The 16,753-nt window shown below is 41.5% G+C and overlaps 1 protein-coding gene across 1 annotated transcript in view; it reads left to right on the forward strand.

Moving 5' to 3' along the window:
- The first annotated feature begins 1,454 nt into the window (after nucleotides 1-1,454).
- Nucleotides 1,455-16,753, forward strand: part of SLC6A1 (solute carrier family 6 member 1) — a 136,083-nt gene continuing 120,784 nt past the window's right edge. Inside the window, exon 1 of the mRNA XM_084832464.1 lies at nucleotides 1,455-1,489. The gene's annotated coding sequence lies outside the window, so the exon portion shown is untranslated. The remainder of the gene's footprint in view (nucleotides 1,490-16,753) is intronic.

Below are 16,753 nucleotides of genomic sequence, written 5' to 3' on the forward strand. Positions count from 1 at the left end.
TGGAAGGGGTTGGTCATGGAAGGCGCAGCCACCTCATCCTTGCCCTTGCTCACCTGTGCTCACCTGGCCAGCACAGTGGTGGGGATTCTGCCCAGTGAACCGCATAATCCTTGGTGCTGTGCCAGCAAGTGGTGAAAGAGGGGCTGAGTGACAGAAGGCAGAGACTGCTCTGCCTCAAGATCGCTCAGTCTTTCCCGTGGCAGCGAGGCTTGAACAAGTGGTGGATGCCGCTGTCTCGGATTGCTCACCTGCCCTCTACCAGCTTGCGCACCCCCTCTTTGGGCAATGTGGCAGCAAGAATGGGGCTTCGAGAGGCCATCAAAGCAGGCAGAAGAAGTCAGTGGCCTGCTCCCGCCCTCTGCCTGCTCACTCGCCCTCTCTCGCAGGGTGGTGGGGAGGACTGGACCACCAGGGCCCAATCCCCCCACCACACCCCTCCAAGGGAGAGTGCAGGTGAGCCAAGGAGAGAGGATGAGGTGGCTGGCTGCTCCCTCAGTTAACCCTCGACGCCCTGCTGCCTAGGGCCGCCTTCCCCAGCCAGGTGCCCTCCAGATGTGTTGGAGCAACTCCCATAATTCCCAGGCAGCGTAGACATTGGCCATGTCGGCTGGGGATTCTGGGCGTTGCAGTCCAACACATCTGGAGGGCACCAGCTGGGCAAGGCTGGCCTAGAGAGAGAGCGGGCGCGCGACTGTGGGGTCAGCCCTCCCTGCCGCAGTGCCCAGAAAGGGCGAGCAAGAGAGGAGGCGGGAGCGACTTCTCCCGCTTGCGCGTTTCCCTGCCACCCTCAGAAGAGGCCAAGCTCGGTCGGGGGAGGGGCTGGGGAGCCCCTCCCCCTCTTCTGTGCGGCCTCCGCTCCAGGGGCAGCGGGAAGGAGGAGAGCGCCCACCCCCCTCACCCAATCGGCTGCTCTCCCTGCCAAATAAAAGCGGCCGTCTTAAGCCCCCCTTTCCGCAAATCCGTGTTTCACGTCACGTGTGGTTGGGTCCCTCGGCGTGCGGAGGGCTTGGGCTGCTCCTTTCCCAGGGGAGGAGGGCTGTTCCTCCCAAGCCGCCGCCGCCGCCGCCGCCACCAGCAGCACCGGGCAGGTGCGGGGCTCCGCTGGCGGGGGCGGGGCTCCTCCGAGCGGGCTCGCGAGCGCCTTTGTGCTGGGACTGAGGGAGGAAGGCAGGCAGCAAGCGAGCCGGGAGGCTACAGCAGAGCGGCAGCCACTGAGCGGCGGGCGCCGAGCTTTAAATGAGTGTTAAGATCGCGCGGGGAGGAGAGCGGCGGCGCGGGCTGGCTCGGACAGAGCGCGTGGCGGCAGCGAGCGCGTCCCCTCGACTCCAGCAGGTAGGGCGCGCGGGCGAAAGGCTGGCAGGAAGGGCAAGGCGGGAAACAGGGAGCCCGAAAGCGGCGGTGGCTCTGAGGGGCGGCTGAAGCGATAGAAGGGAGCGCTCTGGACAGGGAGAAGAGGGGCGGCGGCGGCGGCTCCTCCAGAGAGCCAAAGGTCAGTGCTCTTCTGAGGCGCAAAAGGGAGAAGGTGAAAGGGGGAGAGGGCAGACTGAGGAGGGGGCGCGGGGAAGGGAGGGAAGGGAACGCCTGGGGGCGGCCTGGGGACCTGGGGAGACGAGAGCCCCTCATGGAATGCCAGGGGTCAGGATGGAATGCGAGGTGGCCCCTCTCTGCCTGGGCCAGAAGGCTGAGGCTAGTCTGGATCCGGGTCTTCAGCTCTGCACCCGGGGGGAAGGGGTCGTTCTTGCCCCCTCCCCCATTGGTGTAGCTGCTTAGGAATACCGCGTCCCCTTCTGCTCCGCTGGCACAAAGAAATGAAGGCACGCGACCTGTCCGCTTGCTGATTTTCCAGCGCAGAGGGAGGAACGACTCCAATGGTTTCTGAGAGGGCGAACGGGGGGAAAGATCGCAGGGAGGTGGGGTGGTGTTGTGTTGGCGTGTCTCCTTGGCGCCTCGAGTCTTTCTCGGAGGAGACGGACAGGTAAAGCCAAGCACGCCGCGCTTGGCACTTTTTGCCAAAACAGAAGCAAGGGTTCTTGCTGGGCGCGCAGCTTTCTCCTTCATCTCTCCGACATCCCTGTCATGTCTACCTGTGGAATCTACCTGTCCTGCACAGATACTCGGTGCCTTGCTTTAATGTGCAAAGGCTATGCCAGCCTTTTGTAAGTCGGTACTTATTTGATGCTGTGTACATTAAATTAAACGAGGTACCAAGATTCTGCATTGTGGGAAATAAATATAGTTTGATATTGTGTATATCGGATGATGCAAGTAACTCAGGGTAGGTTTTTCAGGAACAAGCAAACAAAAGCATCCATTGATTTGGGCAAGGATTAAAAAAGACTTGCAGAAATGTACACCTATGTGTAGTTGGAAGAGAAGGAAAGGCTTGATTAATATAAGGCACAGTGTAGTGTGGAGAGGGGAGAGGGAATAATAGGGAATGGCATCCAAATATATACAGTAAAATTTCTGCAAACTAAATAGAGTCAGAGCTGGCACTTCGGTTTCATTAAAGATCATTAAAGTTCATTTTGATGGCAATTCTTCAGTTTAAATAACACTAGATTGTGGTTTGTTGTTGTTATTAAAGATAATTGTATGCTACAGTGTGAGAAATTATCAGACACATGTTGAGAAAATATTGTGTTATTAGCCACACAGAGAGATTTGCCTCTTCCCTGTGCTGATTGTTGGCCACTTTCTGTTCTCCCTTATTTGCATGCTGTCATGTTGCCTTCTGCACAATGATATCAACAGTGGCACATAATGCTTGAGATGCTCCTGAAAACCAAGAGCTTTGGTAATGAAGGTCACTGAACGTTTGCCTAATGCCAAGGGAGTTGTTCTTGTTGCCTACTTCTCCCTAGAGGCAGAATTCTTTAAGGTACTAAACTCTAGCCTAGCCTAACTTAAATTTGCCTGTAGAGTTTTGAATCACAGAAATAACTGTGGGCATAACTATGTCCACCTTAAGCCTGCCAGCAAAACTGATATACTGTACCCTTTTTTTTTCTTATAAGCTGCATTCATTTGGGAGTGAGCCCCACACTTATTTGGGACTAACCATAATTGAATTCAATGGGAGTTATTTCTATTTTTATTTCTAGTTACCATTTTAATTTCTAGTTAGCATGACATCTTTCTGTTCTCTTTAAGTAGGTAGCCTAGATATATACAAGCAACTTTAATAAAATGACAGTGTTTCCTCGAACCATTTAATTTATACTAGAGATATATGTTAAAGAGATTTTAATAAACACAGTCAGTAAATCATTCTAAAAATCTAATAATGATTCAGACACTTCCTCATTTTAGTTCATATTGTTACTTCTGTTTAAATTGGGGGCAGAGGAAGGAGATAAGAAGTCAGTGAAAATGTAATTACCAACACCTTGAACATTTTTGGGGCTATCAGGAATGTTACACATTTTATGTGATGATTCAGAAATTACTGCTGGAGCACAAATGGATGACATATTGCATTTGCAAACACAGCAGTGTGTATTTCATTCATACAGTATACTTGACTTTTCATTGATGCTGGTAGTGCATCAATTTATCCCAAATAAATGAAAATTTCAAATGGGATTGAATAAAAGCAGTTAAATTTAGGAAGTTTAGGAATATTTAAAATATTTTGATTGCCTATGGGATGTACTGTATGTTGAACAGAACGTGTATCTTAGCTGTCTTTGCTTATATGTAATGTCTAATCAAAATAGGTAACTTGGATTCCCATATCAACTGCAAAAAAAGGCATATGGCCATTCATATCATATACACACTTACCTGGGAGTAAGCCCCATTAAATTCAAAGGGAGTTACTTCAGAATAGGAATGCATAGGATTGTACTATCAGTAAGTGCAACAGCACACAATCTACAGATAAATTGATACATAAAGGTTCAGAGGAGTAGAGACCTTTGTTCATATATTCTATGACAGATGTCCATGTCTTCATGTGTTCTTCACCAATGAGGATTTAGAAAAGATGATGTCAAATTTTACCAAACAGTTTAAAAATAACTTTTACAAAAAATGGAGATTTTTCAAGCTAACATGGCTGAAGTTGGATAGAGTTAGGATACCAATGTATAAAATAACAACTTGATAATGCATTTATAACAGCTCATGATGTATTTATTGTGTGTTGTTTGGTTTTAATTTTTGTGAACCGCCCAGAGAGCTTCGGCTATTGGGCGGTATAGAAATGAAATAAATAAATAAATAAATAAATTTAAGAAGCAATAACTTCTGCTCACTTTTCTTCTTTGCTTTGCTGCTCTGGAATCTGTTTAAACCTCCTCAACAGAAATGACTGAACTTTAAAGGAAACCAGGTCAGGAATAGATTGCAGGCATACAGTCTATGCAATTTATTGTGTCTGGAAATAGTTACCAGATAAAGCATGACAAACTTCTTTTTCATGCACAAATCAGTTTTCTTTAGGGAATGGGAAATATATATCCTAGATTTTTGTGTTACAATAGTCAAATGAAATATGGTTTGAGATCCTTTTATAAGCAATTATACAGCTATCTTAACGGAAATACTAATCCAGCCAGAATTAAGAACTTTCGAATTCCATTTATTTCATTGGCAGAGATGTAAATATGCTCATACTTTCCCCATTAAAATCATGGGGACTTAGAAGTACCTAACTTTAGCTGGATCATGCCAGTTGTTCATTAGGCATATTTATTTCCAGGATAGAGTTCATATGTAAATAAATGAAGATATGATTCTGAGCTCAGTTAGATGCTTAAATCCTGTTGATTTAAATGGGATTTGAGGATACAGGATTAGAGCTAAAACATTTTAGAGGTTTAAATTAAAGGAAGTAAATCTAGTGCTTTTTTCAAAATTGTTGTTGTTGTCACAGACTGCTAACCAACTTGTGTTTGGATTGAAATTACATACAAAACAAATATGGATGACTCGATAATATTTCAGATGATATTTAGAACATTTTGAATTAGACCATGGTATGTTCTTCAAAGTCTGAGAAGAGAGACAGAAATATATCTTTATCATAAAGTTAATGATCACATAACCCTTTCCCCACTGCTTTCTTTTCTTCTTATTGGATGGCCTTTGATAGCTAAAAGCAATGAATTACTAATCGCAAAGAAGATGTCATCACATTCTTCCACTTGATTGATCATCGAAATAGGGCAATAATAGGTTCTGAAGTATATGCCCCATCTCCTTAATATTCCCCTTTCCTTGGAGGGACTGCCTGTCCTATAGGAAATTTTCAAGGAAGACACTGAACCCAATGTGTAAATAAATATGTGTTCATAATTTAAGAATAGAAGATGCAGGGGGATCTAAAGGGATAAAAATGGCACAATCCTCACCTCATATATATAGTGGGGAATGAATTTTAAGCTTTAACTGAAAGAGTGTATGTATAAATTGGACATACCTGCTTATATTTTAAACCCAGTTTTCCTAAATCTTGAAATAAATGATTTGAAAGAATTATTTTTACAATTTGAAAGCAAGTTACTTATCTTGCTAGAGTACTAGGTTATCAGTACATCCAGAAATTACTCCTTTTCTTTTTTATATGTCTAAATGTAGTTTAGGAAAAGGATATGTACCACTAAATAGTTTTGTAATGTTGGAATAACTAACTGGATTAACATCTAATTACAGTTATAAATGCATATAACATTACAAGAGATGTTGTTCTATTATTTCTTCTGTAATTTTTTAATACTTTTAATAATGTTGAAGGCAGTGATCTTAACCATTCTTACTTACTTGGAAGTAGATTTCAGGAAAATCTATAGTACGTCCTCCCAAGTAAACACAGTTCATGCTGAGATGATAATAGTTTAGTAGGTGTTATACACTGAGGACTGAGAGAATTATACTTAGGCCATATTTTACTGGAAGCTGGTATGCTTCTGTTGGATGCAATGTGAGCTTGCAGAGGTTACATACACTGTACCTGTTAATCTGCTCTTTCAGTACTCATGTATTAAAACAGTATCCGCACATGTGGGATTCTGGAATGGAAAAAGAAAAGAGACCCCCAACTGCACAAGTGAATAATCGTATTGGCTCAATAAATTTTTTTCTTGTGAATCAGGTCTCCTTCCTTCCTTCCTTCCTTCCTTCCTTCCTTCCTTCTCCCTGTGATTGGGCCTTCCCACATTTCTTTTCATATTCGGGGATGGCGCAGCTGTCTGTAAAATGCTTGGAATTGATTTGGCTTCTGTCATTCTCCAGTTTGTTTTATCCTGTATTTTTACATTTTATTTTTCATACTTCATGAACGTTCTGCTGTTGTACTACAGAAAACAGAAGATTATGTACTCAAATAATCATAATTAAGAAATGACTGTAAACATAACCTTTTGAATCTGATGGAAAGAGGAGTATATGAGAGAGAGAGAGAGAGCGAGTTATGACAGGGCGGTACTACAGGAAGCTCCTCCCATAGGCAGCGGTCACAACAACCAATATACAGGATTTTTTCTAGAGTAGTGTTTTGGAGTAAACAGATATGCCTCTCCTCACATGGCAATTTTTAGCACAGATCATTGTAGCACACCATATCTACAATGATTTCTTGATGCTGTATGTACCAAAATAGCATATTAGATATGGGTTATAGACACTTGAGATTGGAATTGATGCACAGTAAACAACTAGTAAAGACATGTTCATACGCTCTGCACCTCCAACCTCTCTGCAACATCACCTAAGTTCACTTCCCTGGGGCTTCTGTTGAAACAGCCTATGCATTTACATTGAAGTAGGCTGACAACCTGGTATCTAGATTCAAGGAAGCTGCACAAAGCAATTCTGAACTATGAACCTCTTCTTGTTACGACTTTTTAAAATTTGAGCTGAATTGGTAGCAAACCAATTGTTGTATTTCAAAACAGAGTGATAAATCAATAGTTTCACTGAATAATACTTTGTGTGTGATTTCATGGTTTCTAAATAAAGTGGCAATTATAAAAGAAGGACTGTATTTAAATTATTGTGTCTCCTAACAGACCTGGTTTGTTTGGATAACCATTTCAACTTCGTAGTTTTTATGAGACTTTGATGATGATGATGATGATTAAATTATGGTTATTAATAATATTAGAGGATTTAAAATTATTTAAAGGTGTAGCTATTATTAATTGGAGGTTTTGATTGCTTAAGCAAAGTGCATTGGCAAGACTTCCCAGATTTCATTTGATGCTTTCAAGAGTACAAGAGATAGGGAAACTAAGGCTGCACAGTCCTTTATACATTTACCTGTGAATAAGTCCCATGGGAATCAGTGGGACTTGCTTCTGAGTAGACATGTATACGATTGCATTGTCAGATTGTATACAATCGGTACAGCTATCGTTTGTGGTTTGCTTGAGAAAAGGGTTGGAGTCCACATCCAATTAGCCCTAGGAAAATAAATAGGGTCAATATTATGTATTCTTTAAATTTGATCAATGCCATGGTTTATTGGCACTTCTGTTTTATTTTAAGCCATCATTTGATGCTTCTAGAGAATCCCATGTTCACAGAAGTGATTGTCAGCTATATTATTAAGAGCACTCTCTGTTGGTCCAAGTATAGAAATGTAACATTAGTAGGCTGCTCAATTTTAGTTTGTTGTAATTCTCTAAGAAGGGAATATGACATACACGCTTAACAAGCAATGGGTAATAATGAAACCTCCTTGATTCCATAAATGTAAAACACTGGTACGCTGTACATACTAAACTCTTAGTAAAATAATCCTTAATGCCTCTCTGCAGATAACATTTGTATGCCATCATTCTATATGCTAATGAACGCTTCCTTAATAAATGCATTAATTCTTAAATGCAGAATTAACATCTAATTCAAATACTCAAGTAGATCATTTTTGTCCTGGGATTTTTTTCCAGTTCACTAATTTAACTAATGGTGTAATTTTTTTGGCTCTTGTCTGCATAGCACTTTATGAAAATGCAAACTGGAAGCAAAAGATGGATTTAGACTTTGGGATAAACTCATGCCTTTTCATGAATTTAAGGGAAACTAACACCAATGATATTACCATAACTATGGCTAAGTGAGATAGCATATCAGGTTAAAGAAATTGTCAGTATATTTCATGAGTGCTTAGTATGAGAAGAATAATTCCAAACATGATGAATTATCATTAATTCAGTAGTGGCTTCTTGAACTGGATATGACTGCATGGAAAATGACAATTAAAACACATTGTGACAGAATTCATTTTGGGAAGACAAAGTCAGCTGCAACCATGGTTTAAGAGGACAAAAGGTGAGGTAATAATGTCTTGTGGCACTGTAGTGATCAAATGATGGCAGATAAGGTGCACTGTTATTATATTATTCAAAACGATAATTATTCTAAGGAAGACATGCATGCAAATCTACAGTTACTAGAACATTTTTTGGGTTCTAGATAACTTCCTTCAATACATTTTAAATGAAAAGGTCCAAACGGCCTCAGATGTTCTCTTCAATAAATTATGCTATACTCTTACAAAAGCAAGCAAGAGCGAGTGTCTGATTTCAGGTTAGCTGGATAAGCCTGATGTCAAAGTGAAATTAAAATAATAGGTCACCTAAATTCTGGATATATTCTTATTATACCAGAATTCATTACATCAAACAAAAATTTCTGAGCCATAATTGGTCTTTTGTTTTTCTGTTGGTTGAGTTCATATGAGAACTGGAGTTTCAAAGTGCTGGGTGTTTTCTTTTAATGTTTGGAGAAATCAAATGTATTTCATATGAAATCAGAAGCAAACTATGCAACTGCTAAAATCACATTAAGAGTCAGGAATTCCTTGTGTTTAGTTGGGCATACTCAGCTCCATTCTGTTAACTAAAGACATGTTAATTTTTTATTTTTAATATTTGTATGTCAAAAGCACTTAAAAGGTGAACATTTTGTTAATAGTGTTTAATACTTATTTTTACAGGTCAGCCAATAACAATGATATTGATATCACAGCTATGGGGTCTTTATAATGTAACTTACAGGATAAGGACCAAGTGCTGTCAATAATACTAAGTAGATGGTATTATGTAAATATTAAATTAACGTTCAGTTGTTATATTTTCTTTATAGTACAAATTTCATTAATATTGAGTTTTGGCATGAAGGACTATGCAGGTGTTTGGTATGTTCTTTGTATATTTCATGTTGTTCATTATGTGTTGTACAAACAATGATTGGTTATTATTATTTAGAAACTCCAAAATATTTAAGATAGTATTACTATGGATGTTGAAAGCAAATATTAGGTTGTTTCCAACTGTGTCCTTCCACCAGTGAAAGGAACAGTGGCAGTGGAACAATTTCCATGCACCTGCAGCCCCTCCCTCTTCATACCCCGAATTTGCTCCAGAGGGTTGGGGGACTGTCTGGAACAGATTTGGGGGTATTTGGAGAGGGTTGCAGGAAGTAAGAGAGGAAGGGGACCTCCCATAATGCCAGCAGTAGTCATAAAAGTCTATGGCAACGTGAATGTTTAAATAGAAGAACAGATTGAGGAAAATATTTTAAAGGAGTCACCAGCATGCAGTGATCTTTCCTTGCCAGTCCATCAATTTTCATTATAATGCATAACTATATTATTAGGATTAGTATTTCTATACCGCAAATAGCCAAAGATCTCTGGGTGGTTTACAAAAAGTTAAAACCTTAAACATGCAATATAAAACATAATATAAAAACCATTTACATACAAAAACAATGTAAAACAATCAACAATAAAAATCCAGGACTGGTAAAAAACAAAAAAAAACCCCTTGTCATATGTTGTCGAATGCCTGGGAGTAGAGGAAAGTGTTAACCTGGTGCTGAAAGGATCACAATGTTGGCGGCAGGTGGATCTCACTGGGGTGGGCGCAGGGGAAGAGAAATCAGGGGCCATCACTGAAAAAGCCCTCTTCCTTGTTGCCATCCTCCACCTCTCCCTCGGAGGAGGCACCTGGAGGATGGCCTGAGATGACAATCGTAATGTAAATAACTAAATTACCTTTGGCATCAACTTACAACCAAACTTCCAATAAGGAAAAATTACTGTGTTTATTACCATAGAATTTTGCCAAGTGATTTTATCTTCTTTCCTACCCCATCAATTGAGGCTGAGAATAAAATGCTGATTACTCAAAATATGCTAGAATTAGCATTACCAATGGTTTATAGCAAGGGGCACTCTTCTGCCTGAGAAATCTTTAACTCTTGAATGGTATGCACACTTACTGGGGAATAAGCCCCATTGAACTCAGCCCATTGAGTAAACATACATAGGATTGCCGTGTTCTGAGACATGCCTAAGTTGCGCCATATTGTTACGGTACAGACATTATAGATAAAATCCAACAACTTTTCATTCATGCATAATGGAAATGTTATCAAAGGATAGGTAAAATGAGTTAGATTATGATTTTAATATTTTAAAATGATCATGAGATTTGGTTTGATGAATATGCTACTAAAATGTTTATAAGCATGCTAAACTTTATACCAAATTAAGTTTTAATTATTTAAAGTTGAGATGCTAGATGATCAGTGAGCTAGTTTGTATTTTGATAATCTTGTTCATTCCTCCTTTCCAATCGATCATAAATTATTAATTGTTGTGGTCCACTTGTTCCAAATTTCTGTGTTTTTCTGTGTTCCATGCAAAATGCACAGTGCAGTGGTTCCAGAATACACAGTGCAGTGTATGCTTTCTATTATGTAAAGTCTGGTGCATTTAATGGGGCAGTTTTAAATGGTCCAATATTCCAAAGAGCACACTACTGAGAAGGAACTTGTTTGACTCGGATGCCATTCCCCCTTAAAGGTGGTTGACAATCTATGTGTTTCCCTCTTGTCCTTTCTAGGAATACAAATTAATTCTCCTTTATACAGCTGCCCATTTAATCAGATTTGTTTGGAATATAAAAGAAGTGGAGGTGTTGCCCATTTCTTCAAGATCCTTAGTGGGATTCTCAGCCTCAACTGGGAACAGGAACAAAACAAAACAAAAAGCTCAAAGCCTTCCCTTGTGTACAAAGACTAGATTTTGCCCTTCACATTGTGTGTCTTTGTCTGTACTTTCACATAAAGATCAAGTATGTGTATCCAAATGTTCGTGAGGCCCAGTCCTGGATATATTGACTTAAACTGAGAGAAAACCTTGCCAAGACACAATGTTGAAAAACAGCGTCAAAATCTGAAGTGACTTATTACATCTATTTTTAAATAAGACATTTGCGCTCATGTGCGATAAGAAGTAAAACCCATTTTCAGAAAATAACCTCAGCTTGGTCAATGTGGTGCTAAAAAAGGCTGTTCAGTTAATTGTGGCCATATAAACACCATACTCACCAACTTTTTACAGACACCAAGGACCACTTCTCACCTGCTGCACATTGTATTCATCTATTCTACACAGACTTCTGAAGGAGGAATATTTAAACAAGACACAATTGTTTTCTTTATTTTTCTTAAGACAGTGGGCACAATCCAACCAAAGCATAGTTGGCTGGGGAATTCTGGGAGTTTTAGGAGTTTTTTCAGTCCGAACATGCATAGAATTGCACTCTTAGCTTCATGGGGTGGACTGAGAGACCTTTGAGTGGAGTTCTGCTCACAGAATGCTCCTGCAAATTGAAGCTATTTTTTTCTGATTCACCCTTCTCTCTGTAGCCTCCCGACAACAGCTGAGTTGCTGCATTCTGCACTAGCTGCAGCTTCTGGACCAACCTTAAGGGAAGCCCCACATAGAACACATTGCAGTACTCTGGTCTGGAGGTTACTAGCATCTGTATCACTGTGGCCAAGCTATCCCTGTCCAGGAGAGGCTGTAGCTGGCATACCAGTCAAAGCTGGTAAAGAGCACTCCAAACTGCCATGGCCACTTGGGCCCCTAGTGACAGTGATGGATCTAGTAGTACCCACAGATTATGAACCTGATCTTTCAAAGAGAGTGCAACCCCACTCAGAATAGGCAATGAGCCTATTTCCCAGACTCTGGAGCCACTCACCCACAGGGTTTCTGTCTTGCCAGGATTCAGCTTCAGTTTATTGTCCCTCATCCAGCCCATCACTGAGTCTAGGCAGTGATCCAGGACTTGCACAGCCTCACCTGGTTCAGATGTCATAGGGAGACAGAGCTTTGTGTCATTAGCATACTGATGGCACTTGGCTACAACTCTCCTAATGACTGCTCCCAGTGGCTTCATATAGATGTTAAACAACATTGGGGAGAAGATGGTACCTTGCGGAACCCCATAGCTCAATTGGCAAGGGGCTGTCGAATGGTCACCCAAAGTTACTCTCTGAAATCGACCCCACAGGTAAGACTGGAACCACTGTAACACAGTGCCCCCAACGCCAAGCCCATGGAGTCGATCCAGGAGGTTACCATGGTCAATGGTACCAAAAGCCAATAAGAGATGGAGCAGAATTAACAGGGTTGCACACCCCCTGTTCCTTTCCCGATAGAGGTCATCTATCAGGGCAACCAAGGCTGATTTGATCCCATAACCAGGTAGAAACCCAGAATGGAATGCATCTAGATAATTTGTTTGTTCTTTTGCTTGTTTTCACCATAGGGCATTACAAAACATAAAGCTCATGTACAGCCTATAGAGGTATTGTCCATTGTACCATCTCAAGCGACTTTCTACTTGAGGCCCAAAGATGCAGGCATGTCATCCCTTGCCCCACACTCAGATATAATTTCAAGATATGTTGGGGGAGGGGGCTGAAGAACCCTAGTACATTTTTAAAAAGGCATCACCAAGTCCTCCACAAAATGCAAAATACAGATGATGGGGGGGCAGTAATTTTTCCAGTCACAGATACCAGAAAGTAATGACAATGAGAGAGTACCACTTTTGGAGAGTACCACATGCTATCACTTTTATAATTTGGAAAATAATAGGGATGTCAGAGAATTTCTCCACGAATCTCCGGGAGGCCGAATGCCAATGCATTCGGCCCCCCGAAATTGGTGGGGAAATTCTCCGCCCCCCGGGATGGGACTTACCTCATGCGAATGTCCCTCTCAGCGGCAGGTCCCGGTGGCGTTTCGGCGGCAGCGGCGGCCGGTCTTCTGACCGGCTGCTGCCGCCGCCATTTCCCAGTAAAGTAAAACAAAAACAAAAACGTGATAGACTACGTAACGATTGACGTAGCCTATCACGGCTAGATTTTCAAAGTCAGCCGTGATAGGCTATGTAAATCTTTATGTAGCCTATCACGGCTGACTTTGGAAAAAAAAAAAAAGTGCGTACGCAAATGGCGGCGCCCATGGGCGCTGCCATTTGCGTTCCTTATTTGGGCACAGGTAGTCTACGTAAAGATTTATGTAGACTACGGCGAAAATAAGGGCAACGTGATTTACGTAAAGATTTACGTAGCCTATCACGGCTGACTTTGAAAATCTAGCCATGATAGGCTACGTAAATCGTTGCGTAGCCTATCACTTTTTTTTTTTTACATAACTTTTTTCTTTCGCGGCCGGGAAGACGGGGCGCTACCCCCCGGCCAGAATTTCGGTGGGGAGGGATGGGGTGCCTCCCCACCTGCCAAGAATTTCGGGGGGAGAAATGGAGCGCCTCCCCCCCCCACCGAAAACAGCTGCGGGACCAGGTAAGGGACTTTCATCCATCCTTAGAAAATAATGGCCAATTATTTTTGCACAGGAGTATTCATGAGTAAAAGGTCCATGTCTACAATTAATGTCAGCACAATGTCAGCTTCTTTGCACAATACAGCTGACACATGGATGCTGATTGAAATGCCTCCATGTGGCTCTTCAATGTGCCTTTACAGGCTGGGGTACCTCCCTCATCCAATACTGTGTGTGTTCCCTCTACGCTGCTGCAAGACCTTCAGATGACATCTTTCTACAGCAGCCCTCCCCAACCTAGTGCCCTCCAGATCTGTTGGATTGCAACTCCCATAATGCCCAATTAGTCCACAATGCCACGTTGGGGAAGGCTGTTCTATAGCATAAAGAACAAACATCTAATGTGTGAACAAGAGCCACAAGGCGAGCAACTACACATGAAATGGCACGCTGCTTAGAACTAGTACCTTCATAGCAGTATTATGCACATCAGCAGCCCTGACTTTGACGGTGTTTTGCACAACCATTTATAGCAGTCAGAACACACAATGCTTGTGTTTGCATGTACCTTTGCGCAGTCAGATGTTAACTCCACTGTTGCAAAGCTTACTCAGAGACTACTGGGTTGAAGGGCAAAACAACTGTAGTTAGGGTGGCCACTTACACATCACAAAAAGAGGAAATTCGTCACCAAAAAATAAGACAAAAGAGGACTCTAACCTGCATATTTGCAAAGAGATTTGCATATGCACATTTATATGTGTCGGAGCTACCTTTGTACCATTGTTCTTGGTAGAAAGGCAGGGTACGTTTCAAATAAAATAAATAGGTGCAAATCTATAAATACTATCATTTATATAGAAATATAGGACAACTCACCATGGTGGGCAAAACTGTGGCCAGGTGGCCTGTGTGTCTTGCTCGGTCTGCTCTCCAGGGGCTGACTGTTGATGGGCAAATTCAAGGTCCCTCCTCTTTCTCCTTAATCTTTAAAACAGACTTGGCCTAGTCAGCCCATCAGAAGATGCCTTCAAAAAGAGAACTGTCCTCTGCCACTTCTCCAAAAGTAGAAGACTGTTCTCTGTAAAGTAGGACACCTGGCCATCCTACCTGTACTTGGAGCTGTGTGTGCATCAGTTAAGTACAAGTGAACCTATGATTTACGCATCGTGTGATAGGTTAGATATCCTGTTTCTGAAACAGAAATGTTTTTCCAACATTTGAAATTTGACATTTTGAATTTTATATTTTTGCTGCCAAATTTTAAAAAGTTCTGGGGATTATACGGCAGTGTGGGATCCATCTTGAACATATTTAATTCATCTCAATCTATAGCTTAAGAAGAGAGTATATTATTGGGTAATTGTGGGAGTGCCATAAAATCTTCCTGGGGTTGTCTGCATTTTTTTTGGTCTTGTTGTGATTCATTTAGAAGGCAGGACAGGAGCAGTAACTGGATACTGCCATATTGCTATTGTGTGGAAATGGCTGAGGCAATTCAAATATTTCATGAGCCTGTTGATTTCTTCTCTTTTCCTGGTAATAATTTTTTGTGTAAAATTGTCTGTAAGAAGTAGAAAGCAGGATGTATTAGTGGGCACTGCTGAATAGGTATTGCTGTTGTCAAAATGGACCGTGGGGAAACAATGTGCCACATTTCCGCCCCACATTGTATTGTTTTAACAAAGAAAAGGGTACATCCTGTTTCACAATGGTCAGTGTTAGCTATAGAAAGTCCCTCCTAAATATCACCCACCTGTTTCCTTTGTGCTGTGAGCGCAACAAGTCAACCTTATTGAATTCAGCTACGACTATGAATTGAAGGTTGTCGCCTTGAAAATTTATCCCAAGACCCTGTTTTCCAAAAAGGTTAAGATAGAATTTAGGACAGAATCCTGCTACAACACTGGGCAAAGCAGCACCCCCAACATTTATTGTGAGCCCTTTCTCTCTCTCTCTCTCTCTCTCTCTCTCTCAATCTCTCTCCCCCTCTCATTGCATTTATATCTTGCCTTTTTTTTCTCTTTCAAGGAACCCAAGGTGGCTTACATGATCCTCCTCCTCTCCATTTTATTCTTATACTTAGAGCTAGTACAGGACCTTACACAACATAGGAGTGCTGCTGAGAATCACAGAATCATAGAATAGTAGGGATGGAAGGGGCCTATATGACCATCGAGTCCAGGAGCACCATGCAAGGGGCTTTTTCAGGGTGGGGAAACATTAGAGAGGAAAACAGGCACTGCTAACTCCTGGTTCCTATCCTAAGGCTCAGAATGGGTGGAAGATTCCTGCGACTGGTTGAGCATCGTGCTGGACAGGAACTGTAGCAAAGGATTTTTGAATTCTTCAAGAACTAAGCAGAGTAGAACTGTCCAGCTGTTTTGCCTGCCTTGCACCATGTGGTGCTCAGGTTGGTAGCTGCTGCTGTGTAGGTCCTAGCTTGTACCACATAGCTGCAGGAAGGGCAGGAATGGGCTGATTCTGAAATCATGTTTAGTGTTCAGAAATAGTATTCCTTATACTTAGCATCAAAACATCCATCATTTTGCCTTTGCCTGACACTGAATGTACTTCAAGTGCTAGCATAGATCTAGCTCAGAAACGACTCGATTAATTGTCAAGGGGTGCTTTAAAAAAAATAAAAATAAACCAAGCTATTTATTTTCTTCTTGAAATTCCCTGGTTGGTGGCAAAAGGAAACTCTGTATTAATCTATATGGAGCATGATGAGGTTGTTGTAGTGCTTTGATGCGTAAATGCTTAGATATAACAGAAGGAAATGGGCCTTCCCATTTATTGGGAAGGCCCATTTCATTTATTGACCGAGAAAGCTTTCTCCAAATGTTAAAAGATGGTTTATATAAGCCAAATTCAGATGGACTTGAAATGATTTTAAATTTCACAATAGCAACATCCGCTCTCAAAATCCACATGATAATATTAAAAGGTAGAATATATAATTTCACAGCTGTATTTTTATGAATATATTCATCATTTACTTCTCAGAAAATAATATCTGATAGCTGCTGCAGCAATAGCTAATTAATTTTTCACTGTCTTAGATGTGAAGTGAGATTTCATTTTTCAGATAATTAGTAAGTACTGCAGCCCTGCTCTGCCACTGGATTCACAGTTGTTCATCACAAGGACTCA

This window comes from Heloderma suspectum, chromosome 2 (assembly GCF_057233095.1).
Source record: "Heloderma suspectum isolate Gila_16-S chromosome 2, 16-S_ref, whole genome shotgun sequence".
Taxonomy (NCBI): domain Eukaryota; kingdom Metazoa; phylum Chordata; class Lepidosauria; order Squamata; family Helodermatidae; genus Heloderma; species Heloderma suspectum.